Source organism: Gavialis gangeticus, unplaced genomic scaffold, assembly GCF_001723915.1.
Source record: "Gavialis gangeticus isolate Ggan-Ray unplaced genomic scaffold, GavGan_comp1, whole genome shotgun sequence".
Lineage (NCBI taxonomy): Eukaryota > Metazoa > Chordata > Crocodylia > Gavialidae > Gavialis > Gavialis gangeticus.
In genome coordinates, this window is record NW_017729025.1 from 75,060,853 (window position 1) to 75,070,143 (window position 9,291).

A 9,291-nucleotide genomic window follows, 5' to 3' on the forward strand; every position below is an offset into this window, starting at 1 on the left:
ATGTAAATAGCCATCGTGAATCACTGCAAATATACTTAGATGTAATTATTTTTTTCTTTACCGTATGTAGTTGCTTCTTAACAATTTATTTTTCTTCTTTCATTGGGGTAAATTATATTCAGCATTTTAATTGTAGAATAAAATCCATTTTCTTGTCAAATGCCTGTATTGCTTATTCAGATGTTCATTATGATGTTTGTCAGAAAATTCGGCACAGCGTCCAATTCAAATTTTGTCTTCCTGTTCTACTGTTTATGAAGCCACATAAACTACAGATTCCAAAATGAAGGAAGACAGTGTATACAGCAACCCTGAATGACATAACTAGGGAGCCTTTAACATTTTAAATTACAAACTTTTGCTGTCAAGAGTTGCACAAAGTATTTCTTTTAAACTTGTCCCATATTGTTTATTTTTGTAGTATGAGATGTAAAGAATAACTTTATTTGACACGAGATCCTACAGGCATTGCCAAAAGGCAGCTAGCTCCCTGCAGCAGACCACAACAGCCCTGTTCATCTGAAGTTATATCTCAGGTAATGTGCAGTATGCATGTACACCAGATTCATCAACTCCATTTGGCAAAGGGATTCTCGACTGATGTGAGGAAAGCCCCGATTCAGCAGGATACTTCAGTGTAGGAGTAGTCCCATTGAATTAAATAGTATGGTTGGTCTTAAGTACTCTTCTGAATCAGGATCTAAATTGGGATTAGTAAATGTTTTTTCACAGGCAAAATCTGAAAACAGGGTACCTAGTGCTGAAAAGTCAGATGCACTATCCCATCAACAAAGACTGCACTCACAGTTACGCAATTGTTGTAACTGCTTTAGAGACACTGTAGTCTATCCATCTTAGGGTTTTGGTTTAAAAAAACAAACATGTATTTGGTTCATTTTGATTCTACTGATAATATGACATTGTCAGAGCTTGTTTAACTTTTTTTTTCTTTACTGCTAACAAAAATCCTTTTTGATATGAACAGCCTGGAACTGATGTTACTGATAGTGGTACAAGTTGGGAGTAATTCTGCTGACATCAGCAGACAAGACCAGAATTGGATCCTGGATATTTTTAGCTTAGGGAATCATGGTGACCTTGGAACTGAGTACACAGGATACTGAAAAGTTAGTTGTTTGGAGAAATGAAGTCAGTTTAACAGTAATATGACTTCTTGCAATATGGCTTTTGCTTAGTTAACCCAATGCATATTTGCAAACAGTGAAAGGAAATGTTTGCATTAAAATGAGACTTCTGACTTAGTCTCTAAAAAAACTTTTGGGCCTGGGAACAGAATTTCATCTTAGTTATTGTAGGTGTTTACCTCTAGAGCAGTATTTTTCCTCTGTTTTTAAAGCAGCAGAAACAAATATGATTAGTCTTTGTTTACTTCTCAGTTCACGCACCACCTTTATCTTCAGTCATACTAGGAAGAATTTGCATTAGGCATAAAGTAGCATTCAAGCAACAAGATATTGTATCTTCCAGTAATATGAAAAAGCTTGAATGGCATTGATTAGTAGAGATGTAGACCAGCCACTTTCTAAAGTCTTGATTCAAAAAGTATATATGGCCCATTCTAATAAATCACTTGCTGTCATGCTTACATTTTTTGCTATGACTTCCATTTGCTATAACAGAAGTTTAGCAAACAATATTTCTCTGCTACAGGCATGAACATGAACATAAACATAATAGACAATTGCAGAATGTAGGTTGCCAATCACACTATCCAGTTTTGCCTGAAGCTTTGAAATAGTTTTCCGTAGCTCAGTTTCCACCTTGTGCAGCTTTCAGGATTTAGGGGAACCCAATTCTCCAACAAATAGAGGATGATCATGGGCAAAACAAGCAAACAGAAAAGCAGCCTAAGATAAAATAATAGAAATTTATAAGTAAAATTAGAGAACTTGAGCAAGTTATATATTGGAACACAAGTGAAACTGGAAAAACTTGAAATAGTAACGGCAATGCAAAGGGTTATTTTAAATAAGTCACCTAAAAATAATGGTCCAAATATCTGTCCTGTATAATTCCATGGATATATGTCAATAGAACTTAGATGATTGAGATAAACATTATATTCAAGGTCTAAAATACACAAGTAGGTCACGTCCACACATGCAGGCACATATGCTTGCAGCAGCTCATATAGGAGCTGCACAAATTTGAGCTGGGGATTTTTGCCTCGGTACACATGCCTGGACGTGCGCTTTGTCCGCCACGTGCTGATTCCACCACCAGGTCATAATCCAACTGGCAGTGGGAATATGACCGATGGTGCCTTGTGATTCCTTTTCAGGGGGTCCTGGTGAGGGTGTTTTATATGTTGGGGGACCTGTAGTGTTTCTAGTGCCATGCCTCAGGGCACTTGCATCATGAGTGCCCCATGAGCCTGGTGGGAAGGGCATCACTGGCAAGAGGGGTGCCACTGACGAGATGGGTGCCCCTGCCACTGGTGCCCATAGGTGACTGGTAGGGGGTGCACGGGGGGGCACGTGCCCCCCTGAAGGCCAACACTGATGCTGTCAGTAAGGCTGGTGCCCCCGGATGCAGTCAGCAGTTTCTGCAGGTGCCCCCCCAGATTCAGGAGGCACCAGTCACTCATGCTGGTGCCCCTCCCCCTCAGGCCCCCTTGGCACCCTGACAAGACCCAGCCCCCCATGCACACAGGGGACCCCACCCCCCAACCAAGTTTGGCAGAGTCCCAGGTAGGGAGGCAGCAGCTGAGGGGAGAGAGGGAGTAACCCCTAGCCATGACCCCACTGAAAGTGCCCCACCCTGCCAACCCTCCTATCAGAGTTTGTCCACCTGAGGACCACACTGTGGCTGAGTGGGTGCAGGTCCCCTCCAGGCACAAAGCCAAGTGGAAGGCCCAGATGCAGCTGGAGCACTCTGAAGTAGAAGACCCCCCCACACGCACACTCAGACCACCATACAGGGGGAGGGAAGAGCTCACTTCTTGGGTGCTTGCTTTCCCAGCTGTGCTCGACGCCCCCCACCCCGGGAAAGATAAAATGGCTAATCCCGGTGGAGGAGGGTTCAGGGCTGCTGGACAGTCCCAAGCAGAAGCCCATGGAGGAGTCCCCTCATTCTGCTGGCCAGGTTCTACCTCCCAAGACCATGGGCACCAAGGCCTCAGCCAGCCCAACAGTAGGTCCAGCAGCGAAGCCCTCCCCCTCTGACAATCTGGGGGACACCGGGGCTCTGAGGCTCACCCTCGTGAGTCCTGATGGGGGGAAGTCCTCTTTCCCAGGACCCCGAGGCAGGCACCAATGCCACCCTAGTGCCTAACAGATCTCCTTCCCCCTCCCAGAAAAAAACCTTGCTGCCAGCCCACCCTATGGTCCCACAACAAAGGGGGTCGAAGTGGGGTCCCCTGACCAACAGGCTGATCTTGTTGGAGAATCTGCACAGAACCCTGGGGTTCTAGCTCTGCCCTGCCATCTTGTAAGGGAGTCCTACCCCCACCCTTATCCCCATCTCCATCCTAAGGGGCTGCAGAGCTCTTCCAATCTGGGGTCTTAGTGGACTGAGGGGTTCAGATGGTGCCAAAGGAGCTCGCTGAGTCCCAGGACCAGGAGGAGGATGCCCAAGAACTGGTGGAATCTATGGAGCCTACGGGCCTTTTGGTCCTGGCTGTCCCCAGGGGGAAGCTACTTGTGTTTCTTGACTGTGAGTACACCTAGCGGTCCATCAGCAAGGTGCAGCTTGCCTTGGACCGCTGGAGAGATTTTGATAGTGTCCTCAACACTGTGAGGGTGCTGGCAGAGAAAGGCAAAGGGGTTAAGTGCTGCAATGCCTGAATCTATAGGCAGACCTGCAGTTTTGTAGATGCCTTCTATGCTTATTGGAGGGTGCTGAGCAAGCCAGTGACCCCCACACCAGGCATTGAGGCATGCAAGGCCCTTGCTGAACCATCTACCCCACCCTCCCCAGCCATGAGGTCATTTAAGATCATGACCCTCAACATCCATGGCTGCAGGAAGGGTGTCCAGAGGTGCTGGGTGCTCTCCTTCCTTCAGGAGTGGGATACCCCATGGTATCCTTGTAGGAGACCCTGATGACCCTAGCCAATGAGCCTAACTGGAAGCTGGAGTGGGGAGGCAGAATTTACTTCTCAGCACCCTCTTGTGGTGTGGCCACCCTGTTCTCCCCAGGCCTGCAGCTGGAGGTTCTTCAAGATGTTGAGGTGGTGTTGGGCCACTTCCTGCACCACCAGGTCCAAGTGCAGGGGCTGGTCCTGAACCTTCTTAATGTGTATCCCTCTGCAAAGGACCTGGAGTTCATGGATTTTTTCCACCAGGCAGCCACTTACATCAGCACCCTCAACCCTCGTGAGTGCCTGGTCCTTAGTGGAGACTTCATTGTCACCCTGGACACATGGGACCAGTCAGGCAGGGAGACGAACCAGGCCACTGTAGGCATTTTTGGGGAGATCCTGACAGAATACTCCCTGGTGGACATCTGGCATACCTGTCACTTTACTTACCTCTGATGGAGCTGGGGTCCACGCAGTCTGCAAAGCTTCTGACTGCCCCACACATGGAGGCAGTGTCCTCCAGCACTGGGGCAAGGGCCAGCCATAGAAATGCTCTGGCTGGCTACCAGAGCATCTCTTTGGAGAACCTGAGCCTCTGGTTGCCTCAGGACATGGTTTTGGACTGTGCCCTGCCCTGCTTTTTTTCCTTGTTTGTTTGTTTGTTTGGTTGTTTGTTTTGTTTTGTTTTTTGATACCTGGATATCCAGGTGTCAAATTTTGAGCCCATGATGCAAATATGCAGTGTGGGGAACCTTTTTCTTGTCCCAGTGTGCCCCTTGCCGAGTCTCAAACTGCTTTGAGATGTGGCAAGATGCACATGTGGACTGATCTGGATGTGCCTGTAGTGTGTATATATTATAAACAAATTTCAAATCCAATTTCAACCTTAATTTGATTACCTTAATTAATTTGAACCTATCTTTGACTTATTATTTCCCAAAGCAAGCAAAATAAATCTACACCCTTGTTTTTTATCTGCCATTTAAAAAAATGTGAATATTGTATTACCTTTCAAAAAATTCAAACCATGTATCTTTTTCAGCTTACAGGTTTAGTTAGAAACTTGAAACTTAGACAGCGTTTATTGAAACATAGACTACGTTCAGTGAAAGATCTGCATAGATTAACAAACCACTCTAGCGATAGTAGGTCTGCTTTTTAAACTGTAGGTCAATGTGGCTTTATATAGAAGCCATGTGGAATTCATGATTGCATGCAGTTGTAATACAGAATCAAGTGAAACTCATTGATTTTGACTGGGTTTCAATTTAAGAAACTTCAAGTGAGAGCCCACATAGAATGATTCTGAATAGAGTGATTGCAGTGAACTCATGTATTAATGTAATTTTTAGGGAACTTTTTAATATATATTTAAACTTTTAGCTGTATGAGCTTTCACATCAAACATATAAATAACAGAACCCAAAGTAAGGGCTGAAAAATATACTAGCATATAAATTAAGTTGCTGCATTCTACCTTTGCTATATTTGAACATAAAAATGTTTAGCAGCATATTATAAAGCAATCATTTCATGCCATATATTTTATTAAAATGACACAACAGTTAAAACATATTTCAACTGCAGAATATATTTTGGCTTGATAAAATAATTTGAAAGATGTCAACTTGAATCACACAACAGTGATTATTTACTAAAATAAGATAGAGACACTTTGATTCTAATAAGAAAATGCCTGGCCTGAAGTCGCACCTTTGTATGCATCTAACAGTACTCTCATTTTATCATATTTTTAAAATCCACACCTCATATTTTCTGTTTCCTTATATGGATGGTGCTAATGACACACATAGTAAACCTTCTATTAGCTTTGTACTTCAATAGGATTTGTTTAATTTCAGCTGTCAAACAGTATGGTGAAAAAAAAGCACTTTCTTGATAACCCCAGGATTTAAAATACATTATCAGTATGATGGCAATAAATGTTTTCCAAACAATAATATTTATTGACCATGCTCTCTCCTGGCTGTATCCCAATCTGAGTAGCATGTGAAATCCCTCATTTTTGTCTACCATAAGTTGTATTTGTTAACAGTATAAGGTTTATTTTGTAAAAATGTATTTGGTACTTGACTAACCCAAGGACTGGTATATGATATGCAACATTTACCTTCAGCTGACTTATTCAAATCTGACTTGAGTCTTTACTATCTGAAAGTCATTACTATCTTGAAAGTCTTTTCAGTAATCAATCTATAAGAAATGTACTGGCATGCTAGTTTAGTACCTAGTGCAGACATACCAAACATCTTAAAAGAAACCACACTTAAGAGTCCTGGATGCAATCCCTCTTGAACAGTGATGAGATACATTGGTGGGCAATATGGAAAAACACTTTTATTGTGTTTTTTTTAACACTTAACCCTGAAAATGGGGGGACTTCAATTTCAACAGACACTTCACTAATGCTACCAAACTGATTTTCTATGATTTGAGGTAGACTTAACCCTGGAGATAAGATGGCCAAACTTCTGTGAAAACTAGCTACCAGTATTGTCCTTCTCAATGTTTTCTCATTCTCTCGTGCTCTCATCTCTCTTGTTTTAAATGTTACATGCTTCATCTAATTGTCCTATTCAGTTACATGAACCCAATACATTTATGCTGCTTCCAGCTGCAATATGAAATCTGACAAAATATTCAGTATCATAATCATAACATGCAAAATTATTTTAATTCTGATTTTTTTCCTTTTACATTACTTTTAGTACTTCTGATATTATTTATAAAACCTCATCACTGTGGTGTCTGAGCACCTAGTTTCACTAATATCACATAATAACTGTTATTATAATATATTTTAAAATTGAAATAATTATCTTGCATTAAAATATTACCAAAATCAGGGTCTTTGACATCCAGACTCCTTATGATTTTACCAGATTAGACTCATCTGTTGTTCTTAGAGGATTAAGGGTTTTTAAGTCTATTTTACCCTATGTAAACATTTTGGCTAGGGACAGACATTACACACAGACCGGTTTAAGTGATCAGAAACTGGTTTAAATCCTTAACAGAACAGATGTCCAGTGCACATAATCCAGTTTGAAAATGGCTGAAACTGATTTGAGGTAAACCTAGTTGAATGTAGTATGAAACTTAACTGATTTGAGTCAAACCGGTTTATGCAATGTCTGCCCCAGACCCCTTACTGGTTTAAAATAAACCAGACTCCCTCAGCATCCCGGCATGCTCTCGGGGCTGGGCAAGGCTCTCTGCTCCACAGCAGGGCTGGCTCCTGCCCTCTGCTTCCTGGCTGCAGCTCTGGTAGAGACTTGCAGGCACAGAGTGTCAGCCTGGATTCTTCTTGCTGAGTAGGGATTATTCCCCCTACCCCTCTGCTTTATGTAGACACCTCAGCATTAGGTAGCAGATCACATGCTGGCTACAGTCTGTGCTGTGGGAGACAACAACAGCAGACAGGCTTTTTGGAGATAATCAACAGGTAGCTTAATGTCCTGCTTTAGAAGAGCTGTTTAAGAAGACCTCTATTAGCTAATGGAGAGAGGCTTTGTTTTCTTAATGGGTTAATAACCATTGAGTTAAGGATGATAAACATTCCCTGCTGGACAGCTCAGGAGGGTGGGGGTGGAATAATAAGAGTGTCCTGCTGGGGCCTGGCCATGCCCTTCCTCAGCTCAGCTCTGTGGAAGTGAAGGGAGGGCTTCTCTAGTGCCGCCTGGCTTTTACCCTGGGTCACTGCAGGCATGTGCCTGCATTTTCTCAGTCCAGAGGACATGTCTGTGTGGTTACAAAGTGGTTCAGCCAAGCCAGGTTAGACTAACCTGCAAAGATTAAATCAATTCAGGCTCAGGCTTTTTTAATGTCTGTCCCTAGCCTTAGTAATGAAAGAAACATGGCTTTTCCATTGAATACTACTGAAACAGAAGTGTTAGTAAAACAATTTAGAAATTCATCAGCTGTCCTCAGGAAGAATACCCGTGAATGCTTGCTTGTAAAAATATTCTTTTAACTTTACTGTTGTAAATGTGGATGAAAATATCAGCTAAATTTCTTTGTGTTAAAAGGATTCAGTTAGGGGTAGATTTAAGTTCTGATGGAGGACTGTCCACAAAGGTAGCCTGTAAGTATAGATCTTAAATTTCTGGCATGGGAATGACTATGCAAATAAGATAGTTATATTGTGCTGATCAGAGTTACAGAACTAATATAAATATATATTTTAAAATTTTTTGGCATGCCCAGTATGACCTAGGGTCCTGTATTCAGCAATCCATCCCTACTTTACAAAACATGTAAGTATATATGTTTTAATTTTTTGCCTTGTCTCAACTACAAAGCCTCAGCCACTAACTGAGCGCCCATATGCTAATAGAGGTTTGCTAATACTTTTCTGAATAACAGAAGTAAGCTGTTTGTAAATTAGGTTGGCACACCTACTTCTACTCCAGGGGATATGTCATCATACTTAGATATGTCAGCTGAGGGGTGTGATCTTTTCACATCTCTAGCCCAACACAGAACATTATTGTGGAGACTAAGCCTAGATATATGTGTAAGTCCTATTTGCTTAAATCCTTGCTGAATAAGTCTTTCCCCAAGAGAAATTGCATTTTCTACCTGGGAATGGGAGTGGCTAGTACAGTTTGTGAATTGGACTTGCCAAAGTTCTGCTCTGACAATCACAGTATTTGTGCTACAATGCCTGCTCAGCTGTATTCAGAAATCAAGCCTATTAACCCAACCCCCTTGAGTTTTACTTCTAAAAATAATACAAATGAAGCAAGTGGCTATTTGTAGTATAAGAGAAATCTGATTGGCTGAAACTGACATGGACCCATATGTAAAATGGGACAGTTCTCACTGCCAGCTAATAAATGTGTACCTTACTGAGCATTTAGATACTTGGGGGAGACATGTCCTATGTTGCCCATGCCTAATTTTCATCTACATCCCCTTTTCAGCTATGGAATAAACTTGTATGGTCTTGCTTCCTATAAAAAATGGTGAAATTGCATAAATATATTGTTCCTGGCACTTTCAGAAACATGTTCTGAAGGCTGATTTTTCCATGTTGTTTTAATGACTCTGGATAGAGCAGTATTTTGAGACAGCTTTGCACCTGATTCTAAGTGCAACTTTCAGCTTTTTAACATAGAATTTTAAAGGTTGTGTGCATTTGTTTTTCATTATGTTAAACATAGAGCATCCATATGTTGCTTCTCTTTGGAACATCAAAGAAAACATAGATGCTGAAATCTGGACTG

General features: G+C 41.9%; 1 long non-coding RNA gene across 1 annotated transcript; it reads left to right on the top strand.

The window, feature by feature from the left end:
* Positions 1 to 2,120: 2,120 nt before the first annotated feature.
* LOC109299476 lies at positions 2,121 to 4,854 on the top strand. Its single transcript, XR_002097878.1, has 3 exons — positions 2,121 to 2,216; positions 2,317 to 2,319; positions 4,844 to 4,854. It is a non-coding gene; the product is annotated as an uncharacterized LOC109299476 (long non-coding RNA).
* The last annotated feature ends 4,437 nt before the right edge of the window (positions 4,855 to 9,291 follow it).